Source organism: Oncorhynchus gorbuscha, linkage group LG03, assembly GCF_021184085.1.
Source record: "Oncorhynchus gorbuscha isolate QuinsamMale2020 ecotype Even-year linkage group LG03, OgorEven_v1.0, whole genome shotgun sequence".
In the NCBI taxonomy this organism is placed as follows: domain Eukaryota; kingdom Metazoa; phylum Chordata; class Actinopteri; order Salmoniformes; family Salmonidae; genus Oncorhynchus; species Oncorhynchus gorbuscha.
In genome coordinates, this window is record NC_060175.1 from 108,911,628 (window position 1) to 108,938,249 (window position 26,622).

The window sequence follows — 26,622 nt, forward strand, 5'->3', positions numbered from 1 at the left end:
GGTGTTCTCAACTAGCCTACCTGGTTAAATAAAGGTGTTCTCAACTAGCCTACCTGGTTAAATAAAGGTGTTCTCAACTAGCCTACCTGGTTAAATAAAGGTGTTCTCAACTAGCCTACCTGGTTAAATAAAGGTGTTCTCAACTAGCCTACCTGGTTAAATAAAGGTGTTCTCAACTAGCCTACCTGGTTAAATAAAGGTGTTCTCAACTAGCCTACCTGGTTAAATAAAGGTGTTCTCAACTAGCCTACCTGGTTAAATAAAGGTGTTCTCAACTAGCCTACCTGGTTAAATAAAGGTGTTCTCAACTAGCCTACCTGGTTAAATAAAGGTGTTCTCAACTGGCCTACCTGGTTAAATAAAGGTGTTCTCAACTAGCCTACCTGGTTAAATAAAGGTGTTCTCAACTAGCCTACCTGGTTAAATAAAGGTGTTCTCAACTAGCCTACCTGGTTAAATAAAGGTGTTCTCAACTAGCCTACCTGGTTAAATAAAGGTGTTCTCAACTAGCCTACCTGGTTAAATAAAGGTGTTCTCAACTAGCCTACCTGGTTAAATAAAGGTGTTCTCAACTAGCCTACCTGGTTAAATAAAGGTGTTCTCAACTAGCCTACCTGGTTAAATAAAGGTGTTCTCAACTAGCCTACCTGGTTAAATAAAGGTGTTCTCAACTGGCCTACCTGGTTAAATAAAGGTGTTCTCAACTAGCCTACCTGGTTAAATAAAGGTGTTCTCAACTGGCCTACCTGGTTAAATAAAGGTGTTCTCAACTAGCCTACCTGGTTAAATAAAGGTGTTCTCAACTAGCCTACCTGGTTAAATAAAGGTGTTCTCAACTAGCCTACCTGGTTAAATAAAGGTGTTCTCAACTAGCCTACCTGGTTAAATAAAGGTGTTCTCAACTAGCCTACCTGGTTAAATAAAGGTGTTCTCAACTAGCCTACCTGGTTAAATAAAGGTGTTCTCAACTGGCCTACCTGGTTAAATAAAGGTGTTCTCAACTGGCCTACCTGGTTAAATAAAGGTGTTCTCAACTAGCCTACCTGGTTAAATAAAGGTGTTCTCAACTAGCCTACCTGGTTAAATAAAGGTGTTCTCAACTAGCCTACCTGGTTAAATAAAGGTGTTCTCAACTGGCCTACCTGGTTAAATAAAGGTGTTCTCAACTAGCCTACCTGGTTAAATAAAGGTGTTCTCAACTAGCCTACCTGGTTAAATAAAGGTGTTCTCAACTGGCCTACCTGGTTAAATAAAGGTGTTCTCAACTAGCCTACCTGGTTAAATAAAGGTGTTCTCAACTAGCCTACCTGGTTAAATAAAGGTGTTCTCAACTAGCCTACCTGGTTAAATAAAGGTGTTCTCAACTAGCCTACCTGGTTAAATAAAGGTGTTCTCAACTAGCCTACCTGGTTAAATAAAGGTGTTCTCAACTAGCCTACCTGGTTAAATAAAGGTGTTCTCAACTAGCCTACCTGGTTAAATAAAGGTGTTCTCAACTAGCCTACCTGGTTAAATAAAGGTGTTCTCAACTAGCCTACCTGGTTAAATAAAGGTGTTCTCAACTAGCCTACCTGGTTAAATAAAGGTGTTCTCAACTAGCCTACCTGGTTAAATAAAGGTGTTCTCAACTAGCCTACCTGGTTAAATAAAGGTGTTCTCAACTAGCCTACCTGGTTAAATAAAGGTGTTCTCAACTAGCCTACCTGGTTAAATAAAGGTGTTCTCAACTAGCCTACCTGGTTAAATAAAGGTGTTCTCAACTAGCCTACCTGGTTAAATAAAGGTGTTCTCAACTAGCCTACCTGGTTAAATAAAGGTGTTCTCAACTAGCCTACCTGGTTAAATAAAGGTGTTCTCAACTAGCCTACCTGGTTAAATAAAGGTGTTCTCAACTAGCCTACCTGGTTAAATAAAGGTGTTCTCAACTAGCCTACCTGGTTAAATAAAGGTGTTCTCAACTAGCCTACCTGGTTAAATAAAGGTGTTCTCAACTAGCCTACCTGGTTAAATAAAGGTGTTCTCAACTAGCCTACCTGGTTAAATAAAGGTGTTCTCAACTAGCCTACCTGGTTAAATAAAGGTGTTCTCAACTAGCCTACCTGGTTAAATAAAGGTGTTCTCAACTAGCCTACCTGGTTAAATAAAGGTGTTCTCAACTAGCCTACCTGGTTAAATAAAGGTGTTCTCAACTAGCCTACCTGGTTAAATAAAGGTGTTCTCAACTAGCCTACCTGGTTAAATAAAGGTGTTCTCAACTAGCCTACCTGGTTAAATAAAGGTGTTCTCAACTAGCCTACCTGGTTAAATAAAGGTGTTCTCAACTAGCCTACCTGGTTAAATAAAGGTGTTCTCAACTAGCCTACCTGGTTAAATAAAGGTGTTCTCAACTAGCCTACCTGGTTAAATAAAGGTGTTCTCAACTAGCCTACCTGGTTAAATAAAGGTGTTCTCAACTAGCCTACCTGGTTAAATAAAGGTGTTCTCAACTAGCCTACCTGGTTAAATAAAGGTGTTCTCAACTAGCCTACCTGGTTAAATAAAGGTGTTCTCAACTAGCCTACCTGGTTAAATAAAGGTGTTCTCAACTAGCCTACCTGGTTAAATAAAGGTGTTCTCAACTAGCCTACCTGGTTAAATAAAGGTGTTCTCAACTAGCCTACCTGGTTAAATAAAGGTGTTCTCAACTAGCCTACCTGGTTAAATAAAGGTGTTCTCAACTAGCCTACCTGGTTAAATAAAGGTGTTCTCAACTAGCCTACCTGGTTAAATAAAGGTGTTCTCAACTAGCCTACCTGGTTAAATAAAGGTGTTCTCAACTAGCCTACCTGGTTAAATAAAGGTGTTCTCAACTAGCCTACCTGGTTAAATAAAGGTGTTCTCAACTAGCCTACCTGGTTAAATAAAGGTGTTCTCAACTAGCCTACCTGGTTAAATAAAGGTGTTCTCAACTAGCCTACCTGGTTAAATAAAGGTGTTCTCAACTAGCCTACCTGGTTAAATAAAGGTGTTCTCAACTAGCCTACCTGGTTAAATAAAGGTGTTCTCAACTAGCCTACCTGGTTAAATAAAGGTGTTCTCAACTAGCCTACCTGGTTAAATAAAGGTGTTCTCAACTAGCCTACCTGGTTAAATAAAGGTGTTCTCAACTAGCCTACCTGGTTAAATAAAGGTGTTCTCAACTAGCCTACCTGGTTAAATAAAGGTGTTCTCAACTAGCCTACCTGGTTAAATAAAGGTGTTCTCAACTAGCCTACCTGGTTAAATAAAGGTGTTCTCAACTAGCCTACCTGGTTAAATAAAGGTGTTCTCAACTAGCCTACCTGGTTAAATAAAGGTGTTCTCAACTAGCCTACCTGGTTAAATAAAGGTGTTCTCAACTAGCCTACCTGGTTAAATAAAGGTGTTCTCAACTAGCCTACCTGGTTAAATAAAGGTGTTCTCAACTGGCCTACCTGGTTAAATAAAGGTGTTCTCAACTGGCCTACCTGGTTAAATAAAGGTGTTCTCAACTAGCCTACCTGGTTAAATAAAGGTGTTCTCAACTAGCCTACCTGGTTAAATAAAGGTGTTCTCAACTGGCCTACCTGGTTAAATAAAGGTGTTCTCAACTGGCCTACCTGGTTAAATAAAGGTGTTCTCAACTAGCCTACCTGGTTAAATAAAGGTGTTCTCAACTAGCCTACCTGGTTAAATAAAGGTGTTCTCAACTAGCCTACCTGGTTAAATAAAGGTGTTCTCAACTAGCCTACCTGGTTAAATAAAGGTGTTCTCAACTAGCCTACCTGGTTAAATAAAGGTGTTCTCAACTGGCCTACCTGGTTAAATAAAGGTGTTCTCAACTAGCCTACCTGGTTAAATAAAGGTGTTCTCAACTAGCCTACCTGGTTAAATAAAGGTGTTCTCAACTAGCCTACCTGGTTAAATAAAGGTGTTCTCAACTAGCCTACCTGGTTAAATAAAGGTGTTCTCAACTGGCCTACCTGGTTAAATAAAGGTGTTCTCAACTAGCCTACCTGGTTAAATAAAGGTGTTCTCAACTAGCCTACCTGGTTAAATAAAGGTGTTCTCAACTAGCCTACCTGGTTAAATAAAGGTGTTCTCAACTAGCCTACCTGGTTAAATAAAGGTGTTCTCAACTAGCCTACCTGGTTAAATAAAGGTGTTCTCAACTAGCCTACCTGGTTAAATAAAGGTGTTCTCAACTAGCCTACCTGGTTAAATAAAGGTGTTCTCAACTAGCCTACCTGGTTAAATAAAGGTGTTCTCAACTGGCCTACCTGGTTAAATAAAGGTGTTCTCAACTAGCCTACCTGGTTAAATAAAGGTGTTCTCAACTAGCCTACCTGGTTAAATAAAGGTGTTCTCAACTAGCCTACCTGGTTAAATAAAGGTGTTCTCAACTAGCCTACCTGGTTAAATAAAGGTGTTCTCAACTGGCCTACCTGGTTAAATAAAGGTGTTCTCAACTGGCCTACCTGGTTAAATAAAGGTGTTCTCAACTAGCCTACCTGGTTAAATAAAGGTGTTCTCAACTAGCCTACCTGGTTAAATAAAGGTGTTCTCAACTAGCCTACCTGGTTAAATAAAGCTATCTGGTTAAATATAGGTGTTCTCAACTAGCCTAGCTGGTTAAATAAAGGTGTTCTCAACTAGCCTACCTGGTTAAATAAAGGTGTTCTCAACTAGCCTACCTGGTTAAATAAAGGTGTTCTCAACTAGCCTACCTGGTTAAATAAAGGTGTTCTCAACTGGCCACCTGGTTAAATAAAGGTGTTCTCAACTGGCCACCTGGTTAAATAAAGGTGTTCTCAACTGGCCACCTGGTTAAATAAAGGTGTTCTCAACTGGCCACCTGGTTAAATAAAGGTGTTCTCAACTAGCCTACCTGGTTAAATAAAGGTGTTCTCAACTGGTCTACCTGGTTAAATAAAGGTGTTCTCAACTAGCCTACCTGGTTAAATAAAGGTGTTCTCAACTAGCCTACCTGGTTAAATAAAGGTGTTCTCAACTAGCCTACCTGGTTAAATAAAGGTGTTCTCAACTAGCCTACCTGGTTAAATAAAGGTGTTCTCAACTGGCCACCTGGTTAAATAAAGGTGTTCTCAACTAGCCTACCTGGTTAAATAAAGGTGTTCTCAACTGGCCTACCTGGTTAAATAAAGGTGTTCTCAACTAGCCTACCTGGTTAAATAAAGGTGTTCTCAACTAGCCTAGCTGGTTAAATAAAGGTGTTCTCAACTAGCCTAGCTGGTTAAATAAAGGTGTTCTCAACTGGCCACCTGGTTAAATAAAGGTGTTCTCAACTGGCCACCTTGTTAAATAAAGGTGTTCTCAACTGGCCACCTGGTTAAATAAAGGTGTTCTCAACTAGCCTACCTGGTTAAATAAAGGTGTTCTCAACTGGCCACCTGGTTAAATAAAGGTGTTCTCAACTGGCCACCTGGTTAAATAAAGGTGTTCTCAACTAGCCACCTGGTTAAATAAAGGTGTTCTCAACTAGCCTACCTGGTTAAATAAAGGTGTTCTCAACTAGCCTAGCTGGTTAAATAAAGGTGTTCTCAACTAGCCTGGTTAAATAAAGGTGTTCTCAACTGGCCACCTGGTTAAATAAAGGTGTTCTCAACTGGCCACCTGGTTAAATAAAGGTGTTCTCAACTAGCCTACCTGGTTAAATAAAGGTGTTCTCAACTAGCCTACCTGGTTAAATAAAGGTGTTCTCAACTAACTACCTGGTTAAATAAAGGTGTTCTCAACTAGCCTACCTGGTTAAATAAAGGTGTTCTCAACTGGCCACCTGGTTAAATAAAGGTGTTCTCAACTGGCCACCTGGTTAAATAAAGGTGTTCTCAACTGGCCACCTGGTTAAATAAAGGTGTTCTCAACTAGCCTACCTGGTTAAATAAAGGTGTTCTCAACTAGCCTAGCTGGTTAAATAAAGGTGTTCTCAACTAGCCTACCTGGTTAAATAAAGGTGTTCTCAACTGGCCACCTGGTTAAATAAAGGTGTTCTCAACTGGCCACCTGGTTAAATAAAGGTGTTCTCAACTAGCCTACCTGGTTAAATAAAGGTGTTCTCAACTAGCCTACCTGGTTAAATAAAGGTGTTCTCAACTAGCCTACCTGGTTAAATAAAGGTGTTCTCAACTAGCCTACCTGGTTAAATAAAGGTGTTCTCAACTGGCCACCTGGTTAAATAAAGGTGTTCTCAACTGGCCACCTGGTTAAATAAAGGTGTTCTCAACTAGCCTACCTGGTTAAATAAAGGTGTTCTCAACTAGCCTACCTGGTTAAATAAAGGTGTTCTCAACTAGCCTACCTGGTTAAATAAAGGTGTTCTCAACTAAACTATCTGGTTAAATATAGGTGTTCTCAACTAGCCTACCTGGTTAAATAAATGTGTTCTCAACTAGCCTACCTGGTTAAATAAAGGTGTTCTCAACTAAACTATCTGGTTAAATAAAGGTGTTCTCAACTAGCCTAGCCTACCTGGTTAAATAAAGGTGTTCTCAACTAGCCTACCTGGTTAAATAAAGGTGTTCTCAACTAGCCTACCTGGTTAAATAAAGGTGTTCTCAACTGGCCTACCTGGTTAAATAAAGGTGTTCTCAACTGGCCACCTGGTTAAATAAAGGTGTTCTCAACTGGCCACCTGGTTAAATAAAGGTGTTCTCAACTAGCCTACCTGGTTAAATAAAGGTGTTCTCAACTGGCCACCTGGTTAAATAAAGGTGTTCTCAACTAGCCTACCTGGTTAAATAAAGGTGTTCTCAACTAGCCTACCTGGTTAAATAAAGGTGTTCTCAACTAGCCTACCTGGTTAAATAAAGGTGTTCTCAACTAGCCTACCTGGTTAAATAAAGGTGTTCTCAACTAGCCTACCTGGTTAAATAAAGGTGTTCTCAACTAGCCTACCTGGTTAAATAAAGGTGTTCTCAACTAGCCTACCTGGTTAAATAAAGGTGTTCTCAACTAGCCTACCTGGTTAAATAAAGGTGTTCTCAACTGGCCACCTGGTTAAATAAAGGTGTTCTCAACTGGCCTACCTGGTTAAATAAAGGTGTTCTCAACTAGCCTACCTGGTTAAATAAAGGTGTTCTCAACTAGCCTACCTGGTTAAATAAAGGTGTTCTCAACTGGCCACCTGGTTAAATAAAGGTGTTCTCAACTGGCCACCTGGTTAAATAAAGGTGTTCTCAACTAGCCTACCTGGTTAAATAAAGGTGTTCTCAACTAGCCTACCTGGTTAAATAAAGGTGTTCTCAACTAGCCTACCTGGTTAAATAAAGGTGTTCTCAACTGGCCACCTGGTTAAATAAAGGTGTTCTCAACTAGCCACCTGGTTAAATAAAGGTGTTCTCAACTAGCCTACCTGGTTAAATAAAGGTGTTCTCAACTGGCCTACCTGGTTAAATAAAGGTGTTCTCAACTAGCCTACCTGGTTAAATAAAGGTGTTCTCAACTAGCCTACCTGGTTAAATAAAGGTGTTCTCAACTAGCCTACCTGGTTAAATAAAGGTGTTCTCAACTGGCCACCTGGTTAAATAAAGGTGTTCTCAACTGGCCACCTAAAGGTGTTAAACCTGGTTAAAGGTGTTCTCAACTGGCCACCTGGTTAAATAAAGGTGTTCTCAACTAGCCTACCTGGTTAAATAAAGGTGTTCTCAACTGGCCACCTGGTTAAATAAAGGTGTTCTCAACTGGCCACCTGGTTAAATAAAGGTGTTCTCAACAGCCTACCTGGTTAAATAAAGGTGTTCTCAACTAGCCTACCTGGTTAAATAAAGGTGTTCTCAACTAGCCTACCTGGTTAAATAAAGGTGTTCTCAACTAGCCTACCTGGTTAAATAAAGGTGTTCTCAACTGGCCACCTGGTTAAATAAAGGTGTTCTCAACTGGCCACCTGGTTAAATAAAGGTGTTCTCAACTAGCCTACCTGGTTAAATAAAGGTGTTCTCAACTAGCCTACCTGGTTAAATAAAGGTGTTCTCAACTAGCCTACCTGGTTAAATAAAGGTGTTCTCAACTAGCCTACCTGGTTAAATAAAGGTGTTCTCAACTGGCCACCTGGTTAAATAAAGGTGTTCTCAACTGGCCACCTGGTTAAATAAAGGTGTTCTCAACTGGCCACCTGGTTAAATAAAGGTGTTCTCAACTAGCCTACCTGGTTAAATAAAGGTGTTCTCAACTAGCCTAGCTGGTTAAATAAAGGTGTTCTCAACTAGCCTACCTGGTTAAATAAAGGTGTTCTCAACTGGCCACCTGGTTAAATAAAGGTGTTCTCAACTGGCCACCTGGTTAAATAAAGGTGTTCTCAACTAGCCTACCTGGTTAAATAAAGGTGTTCTCAACTAGCCTACCTGGTTAAATAAAGGTGTTCTCAACTAGCCTACCTGGTTAAATAAAGGTGTTCTAAACTAGCCTACCTGGTTAAATAAAGGTGTTCTCAACTAGCCTACCTGGTTAAATAAAGGTGTTCTCAACTGGCCACCTGGTTAAATAAAGGTGTTCTCAACTAGCCTACCTGGTTAAATAAAGGTGTTCTCAACTAGCCTACCTGGTTAAATAAAGGTGTTCTCAACTAGTCTACCTGGTTAAATAAAGGTGTTCTCAACTAGCCTACCTGGTTAAATAAAGGTGTTCTCAACTAGCCTACCTGGTTAAATAAAGGTGTTCTCAACTAGCCTACCTGGTTAAATAAAGGTGTTCTCAACTAAACTATCTGGTTAAATATAGGTGTTCTCAACTAGCCTACCTGGTTAAATAAAGGTGTTCTCAACTAGCCTACCTGGTTAAATAAAGGTGTTCTCAACTAGCCTACCTGGTTAAATAAAGGTGTTCTCAACTAGCCTACCTGGTTAAATAAAGGTGTTCTCAACTGGCCACCTGGTTAAATAAAGGTGTTCTCAACTGGCCACCTGGTTAAATAAAGGTGTTCTCAACTGGCCACCTGGTTAAATAAAGGTGTTCTCAACTAGCCTACCTGGTTAAATAAAGGTGTTCTCAACTGGCCTACCTGGTTAAATAAAGGTGTTCTCAACTAGCCTACCTGGTTAAATAAAGGTGTTCTCAACTAGCCTACCTGGTTAAATAAAGGTGTTCTCAACTAGCCTACCTGGTTAAATAAAGGTGTTCTCAACTAGCCTACCTGGTTAAATAAAGGTGTTCTCAACTAGCCTACCTGGTTAAATAAAGGTGTTCTCAACTAGCCTACCTGGTTAAATAAAGGTGTTCTCAACTAGCCTACCTGGTTAAATAAAGGTGTTCTCAACTAGCCTACCTGGTTAAATAAAGGTGTTCTCAACTAGCCTACCTGGTTAAATAAAGGTGTTCTCAACTGGCCACCTGGTTAAATAAAGGTGTTCTCAACTAGCCTACCTGGTTAAATAAAGGTGTTCTCAACTAGCCTACCTGGTTAAATAAAGGTGTTCTCAACTAGCCTACCTGGTTAAATAAAGGTGTTCTCAACTGGCCACCTGGTTAAATAAAGGTGTTCTCAACTGGCCACCTGGTTAAATAAAGGTGTTCTCAACTAGCCTACCTGGTTAAATAAAGGTGTTCTCAACTAGCCTACCTGGTTAAATAAAGGTGTTAGCCTACCTGGTTAAATAAAGGTGTTCTCAACTGGCCACCTGGTTAAATAAAGGTGTTCTCAACTGGCCACCTGGTTAAATAAAGGTGTTCTCAACTGGCCTACCTGGTTAAATAAAGGTGTTCTCAACTGGTCTACCTGGTTAAATAAAGGTGTTCTCAACTAGCCTACCTGGTTAAATAAAGGTGTTCTCAACTAGCCTACCTGGTTAAATAAAGGTGTTCTCAACTAGCCTACCTGGTTAAATAAAGGTGTTCTCAACTGGCCACCTGGTTAAATAAAGGTGTTCTCAACTAGCCTACCTGGTTAAATAAAGGTGTTCTCAACTAGCCTACCTGGTTAAATAAAGGTGTTCTCAACTGGTCTACCTGGTTAAATAAAGGTGTTCTCAACTAGCCTACCTGGTTAAATAAAGGTGTTCTCAACTGGCCACCTGGTTAAATAAAGGTGTTCTCAACTGGCCACCTGGTTAAATAAAGGTGTTCTCAACTGGCCACCTGGTTAAATAAAGGTGTTCTCAACTAGCCTACCTGGTTAAATAAAGGTGTTCTCAACTAGCCTAGCTGGTTAAATAAAGGTGTTCTCAACTAGCCTACCTGGTTAAATAAAGGTGTTCTCAACTGGCCACCTGGTTAAATAAAGGTGTTCTCAACTGGCCACCTGGTTAAATAAAGGTGTTCTCAACTAGCCTACCTGGTTAAATAAAGGTGTTCTCAACTGGTCTACCTGGTTAAATAAAGGTGTTCTCAACTAGCCTACCTGGTTAAATAAAGGTGTTCTAAACTAGCCTACCTGGTTAAATAAAGGTGTTCTCAACTAGCGTACCTGGTTAAATAAAGGTGTTCTCAACTGGCCACCTGGTTAAATAAAGGTGTTCTCAACTAGCCTACCTGGTTAAATAAAGGTGTTCTCAACTAGCCTACCTGGTTAAATAAATGTGTTCTCAACTAGCCTACCTGGTTAAATAAAGGTGTTCTCAACTAAACTATCTGGTTAAATATAGGTGTTCTCAACTAGCCTACCTGGTTAAATAAATGTGTTCTCAACTAGCCTACCTGGTTAAATAAAGGTGTTCTCAACTAAACTATCTGGTTAAATATAGGTGTTCTCAACTAGCCTACCTGGTTAAATAAAGGTGTTCTCAACTAGCCTACCTGGTTAAATAAAGGTGTTCTCAACTAGCCTAGCTGGTTAAATAAAGGTGTTCTCAACTAGCCTAGCTGGTTAAATAAAGGTGTTCTCAACTGGCCACCTGGTTAAATAAAGGTGTTCTCAACTGGCCACCTTGTTAAATAAAGGTGTTCTCAACTGGCCACCTGGTTAAATAAAGGTGTTCTCAACTAGCCTACCTGGTTAAATAAAGGTGTTCTCAACTGGCCACCTGGTTAAATAAAGGTGTTCTCAACTGGCCACCTGGTTAAATAAAGGTGTTCTCAACTAGCCTACCTGGTTAAATAAAGGTGTTCTAAACTAGCCTACCTGGTTAAATAAAGGTGTTCTCAACTAGCCTACCTGGTTAAATAAAGGTGTTCTCAACTAGCCTACCTGGTTAAATAAAGGTGTTCTCAACTAGCCTACCTGGTTAAATAAAGGTGTTCTCAACTAACCTATCTGGTTAAATATAGGTGTTCTCAACTAGCCTACCTGGTTAAATAAAGGTGTTCTCAACTAGCCTACCTGGTTAAATAAAGGTGTTCTCAACTGGCCACCTGGTTAAATAAAGGTGTTCTCAACTAACCTACCTGGTTAAATAAAGGTGTTCTCAACTAGCCTACCTGGTTAAATAAAGGTGTTCTCATCTAGCCTACCTGGTTAAATAAAGGTGTTCTCAACTGGCCACCTGGTTAAATAAAGGTGTTCTCAACTGGCCACCTGGTTAAATAAAGGTGTTCTCAACTAGCCTACCTGGTTAAATAAAGGTGTTCTCAACTAGCCTAGCTGGTTAAATAAAGGTGTTCTCAACTAGCCTACCTGGTTAAATAAAGGTGTTCTCAACTGGCCACCTGGTTAAATAAAGGTGTTCTCAACTGGCCACCTGGTTAAATAAAGGTGTTCTCAACTAGCCTACCTGGTTAAATAAAGGTGTTCTCAACTGGTCTACCTGGTTAAATAAAGGTGTTCTCAACTAGCCTACCTGGTTAAATAAAGGTGTTCTAAACTAGCCTACCTGGTTAAATAAAGGTGTTCTCAACTAGCCTACCTGGTTAAATAAAGGTGTTCTCAACTGGTCTACCTGGTTAAATAAAGGTGTTCTCAACTAGCCTACCTGGTTAAATAAAGGTGTTCTAAACTAGCCTACCTGGTTAAATAAAGGTGTTCTCAACTAGCCTACCTGGTTAAATAAAGGTGTTCTCAACTAGCCTACCTGGTTAAATAAAGGTGTTCTCAACTAGCCTACCTGGTTAAATAAAGGTGTTCTCAACTAGCCTACCTGGTTAAATAAAGGTGTTCTCAACTAAACTATCTGGTTAAATATAGGTGTTCTCAACTAGCCTACCTGGTTAAATAAAGGTGTTCTCAACTAGCCTACCTGGTTAAATAAAGGTGTTCTCAACTAGCCTAGCTGGTTAAATAAAGGTGTTCTCAACTAGCCTAGCTGGTTAAATAAAGGTGTTCTCAACTGGCCACCTGGTTAAATAAAGGTGTTCTCAACTAGCCTACCTGGTTAAATAAAGGTGTTCTCAACTAGCCTAGCTGGTTAAATAAAGGTGTTCTCAACTAGCCTACCTGGTTAAATAAAGGTGTTCTCAACTGGCCACCTGGTTAAATAAAGGTGTTCTCAACTGGCCACCTGGTTAAATAAAGGTGTTCTCAACTGGCCACCTGGTTAAATAAAGGTGTTCTCAACTAGCCTACCTGGTTAAATAAAGGTGTTCTCAACTAGCCTACCTGGTTAAATAAAGGTGTTCTCAACTAAACTATCTGGTTAAATATAGGTGTTCTCAACTAGCCTACCTGGTTAAATAAAGGTGTTCTCAACTGGCCACCTGGTTAAATAAAGGTGTTCTCAACTGGCCACCTGGTTAAATAAAGGTGTTCTCAACTAGCCTACCTGGTTAAATAAAGGTGTTCTCAACTGGCCACCTGGTTAAATAAAGGTGTTCTCAACTAGCCACCTGGTTAAATAAAGGTGTTCTCAACTAGCCTACCTGGTTAAATAAAGGTGTTCTCAACTAGCCTACCTGGTTAAATAAAGGTGTTCTCAACTGGCCTACCTGGTTAAATAAAGGTGTTCTCAACTAGCCTACCTGGTTAAATAAAGGTGTTCTCAACTAGCCTACCTGGTTAAATAAAGGTGTTCTCAACTGGCCACCTGGTTAAATAAAGGTGTTCTCAACTGGCCACCTGGTTAAATAAAGGTGTTCTCAACTGGCCACCTGGTTAAATAAAGGTGTTCTCAACTAGCCTACCTGGTTAAATAAAGGTGTTCTCAACTAGCCTAGCTGGTTAAATAAAGGTGTTCTCAACTAGCCTACCTGGTTAAATAAAGGTGTTCTCAACTGGCCACCTGGTTAAATAAAGGTGTTCTCAACTGGCCACCTGGTTAAATAAAGGTGTTCTCAACTAGCCTACCTGGTTAAATAAAGGTGTTCTCAACTGGTCTACTAGCCTACCTGGTTAAATAAAGGTGTTCTCAACTAGCCTACCTGGTTAAATAAAGGTGTTCTAAACTAGCCTACCTGGTTAAATAAAGGTGTTCTCAACTAGCGTACCTGGTTAAATAAAGGTGTTCTCAACTGGCCACCTGGTTAAATAAAGGTGTTCTCAACTAGCCTACCTGGTTAAATAAAGGTGTTCTCAACTAGCCTACCTGGTTAAATAAAGGTGTTCTCAACTAGCCTACCTGGTTAAATAAAGGTGTTCTCAACTAAACTATCTGGTTAAATATAGGTGTTCTCAACTAGCCTACCTGGTTAAATAAAGGTGTTCTCAACTAGCCTACCTGGTTAAATAAAGGTGTTCTCAACTAAACTATCTGGTTAAATAAAGGTGTTCTCAACTAGCCTACCTGGTTAAATAAAGGTGTTCTCAACTAGCCTACCTGGTTAAATAAAGGTGTTCTCAACTAGCCTAGCTGGTTAAATAAAGGTGTTCTCAACTAGCCTAGCTGGTTAAATAAAGGTGTTCTCAACTGGCCACCTGGTTAAATAAAGGTGTTCTCAACTGGCCACCTGGTTAAATAAAGGTGTTCTCAACTGGCCACCTGGTTAAATAAAGGTGTTCTCAACTAGCCTACCTGGTTAAATAAAGGTGTTCTCAACTGGCCACCTGGTTAAATAAAGGTGTTCTCAACTGGCCACCTGGTTAAATAAAGGTGTTCTCAACTAGCCTACCTGGTTAAATAAAGGTGTTCTAAACTAGCCTACCTGGTTAAATAAAGGTGTTCTCAACTAGCCTAGCTGGTTAAATAAAGGTGTTCTCAACTAGCCTACCTGGTTAAATAAAGGTGTTCTCAACTGGCCACCTGGTTAAATAAAGGTGTTCTCAACTGGCCACCTGGTTAAATAAAGGTGTTCTCAACTGGCCACCTGGTTAAATAAAGGTGTTCTCAACTAGCCTACCTGGTTAAATAAAGGTGTTCTCAACTAGCCTACCTGGTTAAATAAAGGTGTTCTCAACTAGCCTACCTGGTTAAATAAAGGTGTTCTCAACTAGCCTACCTGGTTAAATAAAGGTGTTCTCAACTGGCCACCTGGTTAAATAAAGGTGTTCTCAACTAGCCTACCTGGTTAAATAAAGGTGTTCTCAACTAGCCTACCTGGTTAAATAAAGGTGTTCTCAACTAGCCTACCTGGTTAAATAAAGGTGTTCTCAACTGGCCACCTGGTTAAATAAAGGTGTTCTCAACTGGCCACCTGGTTAAATAAAGGTGTTCTCAACTAGCCTACCTGGTTAAATAAAGGTGTTCTCAACTGGTCTACCTGGTTAAATAAAGGTGTTCTCAACTAGCCTACCTGGTTAAATAAAGGTGTTCTAAACTAGCCTACCTGGTTAAATAAAGGTGTTCTCAACTAGCCTACCTGGTTAAATAAAGGTGTTCTCAACTGGTCTACCTGGTTAAATAAAGGTGTTCTCAACTAGCCTACCTGGTTAAATAAAGGTGTTCTCAACTAGCCTACCTGGTTAAATAAAGGTGTTCTCAACTAGCCTAGCTGGTTAAATAAAGGTGTTCTCAACTAGCCTACCTGGTTAAATAAAGGTGTTCTCAACTGGCCACCTGGTTAAATAAAGGTGTTCTCAACTAGCCTACCTGGTTAAATAAAGGTGTTCTCAACTAAACTATCTGGTTAAATATAGGTGTTCTCAACTAGCCTACCTGGTTAAATAAAGGTGTTCTCAACTAGCCTACCTGGTTAAATAAAGGTGTTCTCAACTAGCCTACCTGGTTAAATAAAGGTGTTCTCAACTAGCCTAGCTGGTTAAATAAAGGTGTTCTCAACTGGCCTACCTGGTTAAATGTGTTTCAAACCTGGTTAAATAAAGGTGTTCTCAACTAGCCTACCTGGTTAAATAAAGGTGTTCTCAACTAGCCTACCTGGTTAAATAAAGGTGTTCTCAACTGGCCACCTGGTTAAATAAAGGTGTTCTCAACTAGCCTACCTGGTTAAATAAAGGTGTTCTCAACTAGCCTACCTGGTTAAATAAAGGTGTTCTCAACTAGCCTACCTGGTTAAATAAAGGTGTTCTCAACTAGCCACCTGGTTAAATAAAGGTGTTCTCAACTGGCCACCTGGTTAAATAAAGGTGTTCTCAACTAGCCACCTGGTTAAATAAAGGTGTTCTCAACTAGCCTACCTGGTTAAATAAAGGTGTTCTCAACTGGCCTACCTGGTTAAATAAAGGTGTTCTCAACTAGCCTACCTGGTTAAATAAAGGTGTTCTAAACTAGCCTACCTGGTTAAATAAAGGTGTTCTCAACTAGCCTACCTGGTTAAATAAAGGTGTTCTCAACTGGCCACCTGGTTAAATAAAGGTGTTCTCAACTAGCCTACCTGGTTAAATAAAGGTGTTCTCAACTAGCCTACCTGGTTAAATAAATGTGTTCTCAACTAGCCTACCTGGTTAAATAAAGGTGTTCTCAACTAAACTATCTGGTTAAATATAGGTGTTCTCAACTAGCCTACCTGGTTAAATAAAGGTGTTCTCAACTAGCCTACCTGGTTAAATAAAGGTGTTCTCAACTAGCCTAGCTGGTTAAATAAAGGTGTTCTCAACTAGCCTAGCTGGTTAAATAAAGGTGTTCTCAACTGGCCACCTGGTTAAATAAAGGTGTTCTCAACTGGCCACCTTGTTAAATAAAGGTGTTCTCAACTGGCCACCTGGTTAAATAAAGGTGTTCTCAACTAGCCTACCTGGTTAAATAAAGGTGTTCTCAACTGGCCACCTGGTTAAATAAAGGTGTTCTCAACTGGCCACCTGGTTAAATAAAGGTGTTCTCAACTAGCCTACCTGGTTAAATAAAGGTGTTCTAAACTAGCCTACCTGGTTAAATAAAGGTGTTCTCAACTAGCCTACCTGGTTAAATAAAGGTGTTCTCAACTAGCCTACCTGGTTAAATAAAGGTGTTCTCAACTGGCCACCTGGTTAAATAAAGGTGTTCTCAACTGGCCACCTGGTTAAATAAAGGTGTTCTCAACTAGCCTACCTGGTTAAATAAAGGTGTTCTCAACTAGCCTACCTGGTTAAATAAAGGTGTTCTCAACTAAACTATCTGGTTAAAAAGGTGTTCTCAACTAGCCTACCTGGTTAAATAAAGGTGTTCTCAACTGGCCACCTGGTTAAATAAAGGTGTTCTCAACTGGCCACCTGGTTAAATAAAGGTGTTCTCAACTAGCCTACCTGGTTAAATAAAGGTGTTCTCAACTAGCCTACCTGGTTAAATAAAGGTGTTCTCAACTAAACTATCTGGTTAAATATAGGTGTTCTCAACTAGCCTACCTGGTTAAATAAAGGTGTTCTCAACTAGCCTACCTGGTTAAATAAAAGGTGTTCTCAACTAGCCTACCTGGTTAAATAAAGGTGTTCTCAACTAGCCTAGCTGGTTAAATAAAGGTGTTCTCAACTGGCCACCTGGTTAAATAAAGGTGTTCTCAACTAGCCTACCTGGTTAAATAAAGGTGTTCTCAACTAGCCTACCTGGTTAAATAAAGGTGTTCTCAACTAGCCTACCTGGTTAAATAAAGGTGTTCTCAACTGGCCACCTGGTTAAATAAAGGTGTTCTCAACTGGCCACCTGGTTAAATAAAGGTGTTCTCAACTAGCCTACCTGGTTAAATAAAGGTGTTCTCAACTAGCCTACCTGGTTAAATAAAGGTGTTCTCAACTAGCCTACCTGGTTAAATAAAGGTGTTCTCAACTAGCCTACCTGGTTAAATAAAGGTGTTCTCAACTAGCCTACCTGGTTAAATAAAGGTGTTCTCAACTGGCCACCTGGTTAAATAAAGGTGTTCTCAACTAGCCTACCTGGTTAAATAAAGGTGTTCTCAACTAGCCTACCTGGTTAAATAAAGGTGTTCTCAACTAGCCTACCTGGTTAAATAAAGGTGTTCTCAACTAGCCTACCTGGTTAAATAAAGGTGTTCTCAACTAGCCTACCTGGTTAAATAAAGGTGTTCTCAACTAGCCTACCTGGTTAAATAAAGGTGTTCTCAACTAGCCTACCTGGTTAAATAAAGGTGTTCTCAACTGGCCACCTGGTTAAATAAAGGTGTTCTCAACTGGCCACCTGGTTAAATAAAGGTGTTCTCAACTAGCCTACCTGGTTAAATAAAGGTGTTCTCAACTAGCCACCTGGTTAAATAAAGGTGTTCTCAACTGGCCACCTGGTTAAATAAAGGTGTTCTCAACTGGCCACCTGGTTAAATAAAGGTGTTCTCAACTAGCCTACCTGGTTAAATAAAGGTGTTCTCAACTAGCCTACCTGGTTAAATAAAGGTGTTCTCAACTAGCCTACCTGGTTAAATAAAGGTGTTCTCAACTGGCCACCTGGTTAAATAAAGGTGTTCTCAACTGGCCACCTGGTTAAATAAAGGTGTTCTCAACTAGCCTACCTGGTTAAATAAAGGTGTTCTCAACTAGCCTACCTGGTTAAATAAAGGTGTTCTCAACTAGCCTACCTGGTTAAATAAAGGTGTTCTCAACTAGCCTACCTGGTTAAATAAAGGTGTTCTCAACTAGCCTAGCTGGTTAAATAAAGGTGTTCTCAACTGGCCACCTGGTTAAATAAAGGTGTTCTCAACTGGCCACCTGGTTAAATAAAGGTGTTCTCAACTGGCCACCTGGTTAAATAAAGGTGTTCTCAACTAGCCTACCTGGTTAAATAAAGGTGTTCTCAACTGGCCACCTGGTTAAATAAAGGTGTTCTCAACTGGCCACCTGGTTAAATAAAGGTGTTCTCAACTAGCCTACCTGGTTAAATAAAGGTGTTCTCAACTAGCCTACCTGGTTAAATAAAGGTGTTCTCAACTAGCCTACCTGGTTAAATAAAGGTGTTCTCAACTAGCCTACCTGGTTAAATAAAGGTGTTCTCAACTGGCCACCTGGTTAAATAAAGGTGTTCTCAACTGGCCACCTGGTTAAATAAAGGTGTTCTCAACTAGCCTACCTGGTTAAATAAAGGTGTTCTCAACTAGCCTACCTGGTTAAATAAAGGTGTTCTCAACTAGCCTACCTGGTTAAATAAAGGTGTTCTCAACTAGCCTACCTGGTTAAATAAAGGTGTTCTCAACTGGCCACCTGGTTAAATAAAGGTGTTCTCAACTGGCCACCTGGTTAAATAAAGGTGTTCTCAACTAGCCTACCTGGTTAAATAAAGGTGTTCTCAACTGGCCTACCTGGTTAAATAAAGGTGTTCTCAACTAGCCTACCTGGTTAAATAAAGGTGTTCTCAACTAGCCTACCTGGTTAAATAAAGGTGTTCTCAACTAGCCTACCTGGTTAAATAAAGGTGTTCTCAACTAGCCTACCTGGTTAAATAAAGGTGTTCTCAACTAGCCTACCTGGTTAAATAAAGGTGTTCTCAACTGGCCTACCTGGTTAAATAAAGGTGTTCTCAACTAGCCTACCTGGTTAAATAAAGGTGTTCTCAACTGGTCTACCTGGTTAAATAAAGGTGTTCTCAACTAGCCTACCTGGTTAAATAAAGGTGTTCTAAACTAGCCTACCTGGTTAAATAAAGGTGTTCTCAACTAGCCTACCTGGTTAAATAAAGGTGTTCTCAACTAGCCTACCTGGTTAAATAAAGGTGTTCTCAACTAGCCTACCTGGTTAAATAAAGGTGTTCTCAACTAGCCTACCTGGTTAAATAAAGGTGTTCTCAACTAAACTATCTGGTTAAATATAGGTGTTCTCAACTAGCCTACCTGGTTAAATAAAGGTGTTCTCAACTAGCCTACCTGGTTAAATAAAGGAGTTCTCAACTAGCCTAGCTGGTTAAATAAAGGTGTTCTCAACTAGCCTAGCTGGTTAAATAAAGGTGTTCTCAACTGGCCACCTGGTTAAATAAAGGTGTTCTCAACTAGCCTACCTGGTTAAATAAAGGTGTTCTCAACTAGCCTAGCTGGTTAAATAAAGGTGTTCTCAACTAGCCTACCTGGTTAAATAAAGGTGTTCTCAACTGGCCACCTGGTTAAATAAAGGTGTTCTCAACTGGCCACCTGGTTAAATAAAGGTGTTCTCAACTGGCCACCTGGTTAAATAAAGGTGTTCTCAACTAGCCTACCTGGTTAAATAAAGGTGTTCTCAACTAGCCTACCTGGTTAAATAAAGGTGTTCTCAACTAAACTATCTGGTTAAATATAGGTGTTCTCAACTAGCCTACCTGGTTAAATAAAGGTGTTCTCAACTGGCCACCTGGTTAAATAAAGGTGTTCTCAACTGGCCACCTGGTTAAATAAAGGTGTTCTCAACTAGCCTACCTGGTTAAATAAAGGTGTTCTCAACTGGCCACCTGGTTAAATAAAGGTGTTCTCAACTAGCCTACCTGGTTAAATAAAGGTGTTCTCAACTAGCCTACCTGGTTAAATAAAGGTGTTCTCAACTAGCCTACCTGGTTAAATAAAGGTGTTCTCAACTGGCCACCTGGTTAAATAAAGGTGTTCTCAACTAGCCTACCTGGTTAAATAAAGGTGTTCTCAACTGGCCACCTGGTTAAATAAAGGTGTTCTCAACTGGCCACCTGGTTAAATAAAGGTGTTCTCAACTGGCCACCTGGTTAAATAAAGGTGTTCTCAACTGGCCACCTGGTTAAATAAAGGTGTTCTCAACTAGCCTACCTGGTTAAATAAAGGTGTTCTCAACTAGCCTAGCTGGTTAAATAAAGGTGTTCTCAACTAGCCTACCTGGTTAAATAAAGGTGTTCTCAACTGGCCACCTGGTTAAATAAAGGTGTTCTCAACTGGCCACCTGGTTAAATAAAGGTGTTCTCAACTAGCCTACCTGGTTAAATAAAGGTGTTCTCAACTGGCCTACCTGGTTAAATAAAGGTGTTCTCAACTAGCCTACCTGGTTAAATAAAGGTGTTCTCAACTAGCCTACCTGGTTAAATAAAGGTGTTCTCAACTAGCCTACCTGGTTAAATAAAGGTGTTCTCAACTGGCCACCTGGTTAAATAAAGGTGTTCTCAACTAGCCTACCTGGTTAAATAAAGGTGTTCTCAACTAGCCTACCTGGTTAAATAAAGGTGTTCTCAACTAGCCTACCTGGTTAAATAAAGGTGTTCTCAACTAAACTATCTGGTTAAATAAAGGTGTTCTAGCCTACCTGTTCTCAACTAGCCTACCTGGTTAAATAAAGGTGTTCTCAACTAGCCTACCTGGTTAAATAAAGGTGTTCTCAACTGGCCTACCTGGTTAAATAAAGGTGTTCTCAACTAGCCTACCTGGTTAAATAAAGGTGTTCTCAACTAGCCTACCTGGTTAAATAAAGGTGTTCTCAACTAGCCTACCTGGTTAAATAAAGGTGTTCTCAACTAGCCTACCTGGTTAAATAAAGGTGTTCTCAACTAGCCTACCTGGTTAAATAAAGGTGTTCTCAACTGGCCACCTGGTTAAATAAAGGTGTTCTCAACTGGCCACCTGGTTAAATAAAGGTGTTCTCAACTAGCCTACCTGGTTAAATAAAGGTGTTCTCAACTAGCCTACCTGGTTAAATAAAGGTGTTCTCAACTAGCCTACCTGGTTAAATAAAGGTGTTCTCAACTAGCCTACCTGGTTAAATAAAGGTGTTCTCAACTGGCCACCTGGTTAAATAAAGGTGTTCTCAACTGGCCACCTGGTTAAATAAAGGTGTTCTCAACTGGCCACCTGGTTAAATAAAGGTGTTCTCAACTAGCCACCTGGTTAAATAAAGGTGTTCTCAACTAGCCTACCTGGTTAAATAAAGGTGTTCTCAACTAGCCTAGCTGGTTAAATAAAGGTGTTCTCAACTAGCCTACCTGGTTAAATAAAGGTGTTCTCAACTGGCCACCTGGTTAAATAAAGGTGTTCTCAACTGGCCACCTGGTTAAATAAAGGTGTTCTCAACTAGCCTACCTGGTTAAATAAAGGTGTTCTCAACTGGTCTACCTGGTTAAATAAAGGTGTTCTCAACTAGCCTACCTGGTTAAATAAAGGTGTTCTCAACTAGCCTAGCTGGTTAAATAAAGGTGTTCTCAACTAGCTACCTGGTTAAATAAAGGTGTTCTCAACTGGCCACCTGGTTAAATAAAGGTGTTCTCAACTAGCCTACCTGGTTAAATAAAGGTGTTCTCAACTAGCCTACCTGGTTAAATAAAGGTGTTCTCAACAACTAGCCTACCTGGTTAAATAAAGGTGTTCTCAACTAGCCTACCTGGTTAAATAAAGGTGTTCTCAACTAGCCTACCTGGTTAAATAAAGGTGTTCTCAACTAGCCTACCTGGTTAAATAAAGGTGTTCTCAACTAGCCTATCTGGTTAAATAAGGTGTTCTCAACTAGCCTACCTGGTTAAATAAAGGTGTTCTCAACTAGCCTACCTGGTTAAATAAAGGTGTTCTCAACTAGCCTACCTGGTTAAATAAAGGTGTTCTCAACTAGCCTACCTGGTTAAATAAAGGTGTTCTCAACTGGCCACCTGGTTAAATAAAGGTGTTCTCAACTGGCCACCTGGTTAAATAAAGGTGTTCTCAACTGGCCACCTGGTTAAATAAAGGTGTTCTCAACTAGCCTACCTGGTTAAATAAAGGTGTTCTCAACTGGCCACCTGGTTAAATAAAGGTGTTCTCAACTGGCCACCTGGTTAAATAAAGGTGTTCTCAACTAGCCTACCTGGTTAAATAAAGGTGTTCTCAACTAGCCTACCTGGTTAAATAAAGGTGTTCTCAACTAGCCTACCTGGTTAAATAAAGGTGTTCTCAACTAGCCTACCTGGTTAAATAAAGGTGTTCTCAACTGGCCACCTGGTTAAATAAAGGTGTTCTCAACTGGCCACCTGGTTAAATAAAGGTGTTCTCAACTGGCCACCTGGTTAAATAAAGGTGTTCTCAACTGGCCACCTGGTTAAATAAAGGTGTTCTCAACTAGCCTACCTGGTTAAATAAAGGTGTTCTCAACTAGCCTACCTGGTTAAATAAAGGTGTTCTCAACTAGCCTACCTGGTTAAATAAAGGTGTTCTCAACTGGCCACCTGGTTAAATAAAGGTGTTCTCAACTGGCCACCTGGTTAAATAAAGGTGTTCTCAACTAGCCTACCTGGTTAAATAAAGGTGTTCTCAACTGGCCTACCTGGTTAAATAAAGGTGTTCTCAACTAGCCTACCTGGTTAAATAAAGGTGTTCTCAACTAGCCTACCTGGTTAAATAAAGGTGTTCTCAACTAGCCTACCTGGTTAAATAAAGGTGTTCTCAACTGGCCACCTGGTTAAATAAAGGTGTTCTCAACTAGCCTACCTGGTTAAATAAAGGTGTTCTCAACTAGCCTACCTGGTTAAATAAAGGTGTTCTCAACTAGCCTACCTGGTTAAATAAAGGTGTTCTCAACTAAAGCCTACCTGGTTAAATATAGGTGTTCTCAACTAGCCTACCTGGTTAAATAAAGGTGTTCTCAACTAGCCTACCTGGTTAAATAAAGGTGTTCTCAACTGGCCTATCTGGTTAAATAAAGGTGTTCTCAACTAGCCTACCTGGTTAAATAAAGGTGTTCTCAACTAGCCTACCTGGTTAAATAAAGGTGTTCTCAACTAGCCTAGCTGGTTAAATAAAGGTGTTCTCAACTAGCCTACCTGGTTAAATAAAGGTGTTCTCAACTGGCCACCTGGTTAAATAAAGGTGTTCTCAACTGGCCACCTGGTTAAATAAAGGTGTTCTCAACTGGCCACCTGGTTAAATAAAGGTGTTCTCAACTAGCCTACCTGGTTAAATAAAGGTGTTCTCAACTGGCCTACCTGGTTAAATAAAGGTGTTCTCAACTGGCCACCTGGTTAAATAAAGGTGTTCTCAACTAGCCTACCTGGTTAAATAAAGGTGTTCTCAACTAGCCTACCTGGTTAAATAAAGGTGTTCTCAACTAGCCTACCTGGTTAAATAAAGGTGTTCTCAACTAGCCTACCTGGTTAAATAAAGGTGTTCTCAACTGGCCACCTGGTTAAATAAAGGTGTTCTCAACTGGCCACCTGGTTAAATAAAGGTGTTCTCAACTAGCCTACCTGGTTAAATAAAGGTGTTCTCAACTAGCCTACCTGGTTAAATAAAGGTGTTCTCAACTAAACTACCTGGTTAAATAAAGGTGTTCTCAACTAGCCTACCTGGTTAAATAAAGGTGTTCTCAACTGGCCACCTGGTTAAATAAAGGTGTTCTCAACTGGCCACCTGGTTAAATAAAGGTGTTCTCAACTGGCCACCTGGTTAAATAAAGGTGTTCTCAACTGGCCACCTGGTTAAATAAAGGTGTTCTCAACTAGCCTACCTGGTTAAATAAAGGTGTTCTCAACTAGCCTACCTGGTTAAATAAAGGTGTTCTCAACTAAACTACCTGGTTAAATAAAGGTGTTCTCAACTAGCCTACCTGGTTAAATAAAGGTGTTCTCAACTAGCCTACCTGGTTAAATAAAGGTGTTCTCAACTAGCCTACCTGGTTAAATAAAGGTGTTCTCAACTAGCCTACCTGGTTAAATAAAGGTGTTCTCAACTGGCCACCTGGTTAAATAAAGGTGTTCTCAACTAGCCTACCTGGTTAAATAAAGGTGTTCTCAACTAGCCTACCTGGTTAAATAAAGGTGTTCTCAACTAGCCTACCTGGTTAAATAAAGGTGTTCTCAACTAAACTATCTGGTTAAATATAGGTGTTCTCAACTAGCCTACCTGGTTAAATAAAGGTGTTCTCAACTAGCCTACCTGGTTAAATAAAGGTGTTCTCAACTAGCCTAGCTGGTTAAATAAAGGTGTTCTCAACTAGCCTAGCTGGTTAAATAAAGGTGTTCTCAACTGGCCACCTGGTTAAATAAAGGTGTTCTCAACTGGCCACCTGGTTAAATAAAGGTGTTCTCAACTGGCCACCTGGTTAAATAAAGGTGTTCTCAACTAGCCTACCTGGTTAAATAAAGGTGTTCTCAACTGGCCACCTGGTTAAATAAAGGTGTTCTCAACTGGCCACCTGGTTAAATAAAGGTGTTCTCAACTAGCCTACCTGGTTAAATAAAGGTGTTCTCAACTAGCCTACCTGGTTAAATAAAGGTGTTCTCAACTAGCCTACCTGGTTAAATAAAGGTGTTCTCAACTAGCCTACCTGGTTAAATAAAGGTGTTCTCAACTGGCCACCTGGTTAAATAAAGGTGTTCTCAACTGGCCACCTGGTTAAATAAAGGTGTTCTCAACTAGCCTACCTGGTTAAATAAAGGTGTTCTCAACTAGCCTACCTGGTTAAATAAAGGTGTTCTCAACTAAACTATCTGGTTAAATATAGGTGTTCTCAACTAGCCTACCTGGTTAAATAAAGGTGTTCTCAACTGGCCACCTGGTTAAATAAAGGTGTTCTCAACTGGCCACCTGGTTAAATAAAGGTGTTCTCAACTGGCCACCTGGTTAAATAAAGGTGTTCTCAACTGGCCACCTGGTTAAATAAAGGTGTTCTCAACTGGCCACCTGGTTAAATAAAGGTGTTCTCAACTGGCCACCTGGTTAAATAAAGGTGTTCTCAACTAGCCTACCTGGTTAAATAAAGGTGTTCTCAACTAGCCTACCTGGTTAAATAAAGGTGTTCTCAACTAGCCTACCTGGTTAAATAAAGGTGTTCTCAACTAGCCTACCTGGTTAAATAAAGGTGTTCTCAACTAGCCTACCTGGTTAAATAAAGGTGTTCTCAACTGGCCACCTGGTTAAATAAAGGTGTTCTCAACTGGCCACCTGGTTAAATAAAGGTGTTCTCAACTGGCCACCTGGTTAAATAAAGGTGTTCTCAACTAGCCTACCTGGTTAAATAAAGGTGTTCTCAACTGGCCACCTGGTTAAATAAAGGTGTTCTCAACTGGCCACCTGGTTAAATAAAGGTGTTCTCAACTAGCCTACCTGGTTAAATAAAGGTGTTCTCAACTAGCCTACCTGGTTAAATAAAGGTGTTCTCAACTAGCCTAGCTGGTTAAATAAAGGTGTTCTCAACTAGCCTACCTGGTTAAATAAAGGTGTTCTCAACTGGCCACCTGGTTAAATAAAGGTGTTCTCAACTGGCCACCTGGTTAAATAAAGGTGTTCTCAACTAGCCTACCTGGTTAAATAAAGGTGTTCTCAACTAGCCTACCTGGTTAAATAAAGGTGTTCTCAACTAAACTATCTGGTTAAATATAGGTGTTCTCAACTAGCCTACCTGGTTAAATAAAGGTGTTCTCAACTGGCCACCTGGTTAAATAAAGGTGTTCTCAACTGGCCACCTGGTTAAATAAAGGTGTTCTCAACTGGCCACCTGGTTAAATAAAGGTGTTCTCAACTGGCCACCTGGTTAAATAAAGGTGTTCTCAACTAGCCTACCTGGTTAAATAAAGGTGTTCTCAACTAGCCTACCTGGTTAAATAAAGGTGTTCTCAACTAAACTATCTGGTTAAATATAGGTGTTCTCAACTAGCCTACCTGGTTAAATAAAGGTGTTCTCAACTAGCCTACCTGGTTAAATAAAGGTGTTCTAAACTAGCCTACCTGGTTAAATAAAGGTGTTCTCAACTAGCGTACCTGGTTAAATAAAGGTGTTCTCAACTGGCCACCTGGTTAAATAAAGGTGTTCTCAACTAGCCTACCTGGTTAAATAAAGGTGTTCTCAACTAGCCTACCTGGTTAAATAAATGTGTTCTCAACTAGCCTACCTGGTTAAATAAAGGTGTTCTCAACTAAACTATCTGGTTAAATAAAGGTGTTCTCAACTAGCCTACCTGGTTAAATAAAGGTGTTCTCAACTAGCCTACCTGGTTAAATAAAGGTGTTCTCAACTAGCCTAGCTGGTTAAATAAAGGTGTTCTCAACTAGCCTAGCTGGTTAAATAAAGGTGTTCTCAACTGGCCACCTGGTTAAATAAAGGTGTTCTCAACTGGCCACCTTGTTAAATAAAGGTGTTCTCAACTGGCCACCTGGTTAAATAAAGGTGTTCTCAACTAGCCTACCTGGTTAAATAAAGGTGTTCTCAACTGGCCACCTGGTTAAATAAAGGTGTTCTCAACTGGCCACCTGGTTAAATAAAGGTGTTCTCAACTAGCCTACCTGGTTAAATAAAGGTGTTCTAAACTAGCCTACCTGGTTAAATAAAGGTGTTCTCAACTAGCCTAGCTGGTTAAATAAAGGTGTTCTCAACTAGCCTACCTGGTTAAATAAAGGTGTTCTCAACTGGCCACCTGGTTAAATAAAGGTGTTCTCAACTGGCCACCTGGTTAAATAAAGGTGTTCTCAACTAGCCTACCTGGTTAAATAAAGGTGTTCTCAACTAGCCTACCTGGTTAAATAAAGGTGTTCTCAACTAAACTATCTGGTTAAATATAGGTGTTCTCAACTAGCCTACCTGGTTAAATAAAGGTGTTCTCAACTGGCCACCTGGTTAAATAA

The 26,622-nt window shown here is 40.2% G+C and overlaps 1 protein-coding gene across 1 annotated transcript in view; it reads right to left on the reverse strand.

Annotated features, from left to right (window-relative positions):
- Positions 1 to 26,622, reverse strand: part of lad1 (ladinin) — a 126,738-nt gene that overhangs the window by 39,801 nt on the left and 60,315 nt on the right. The gene's annotated exons all lie outside the window — the stretch shown is intronic.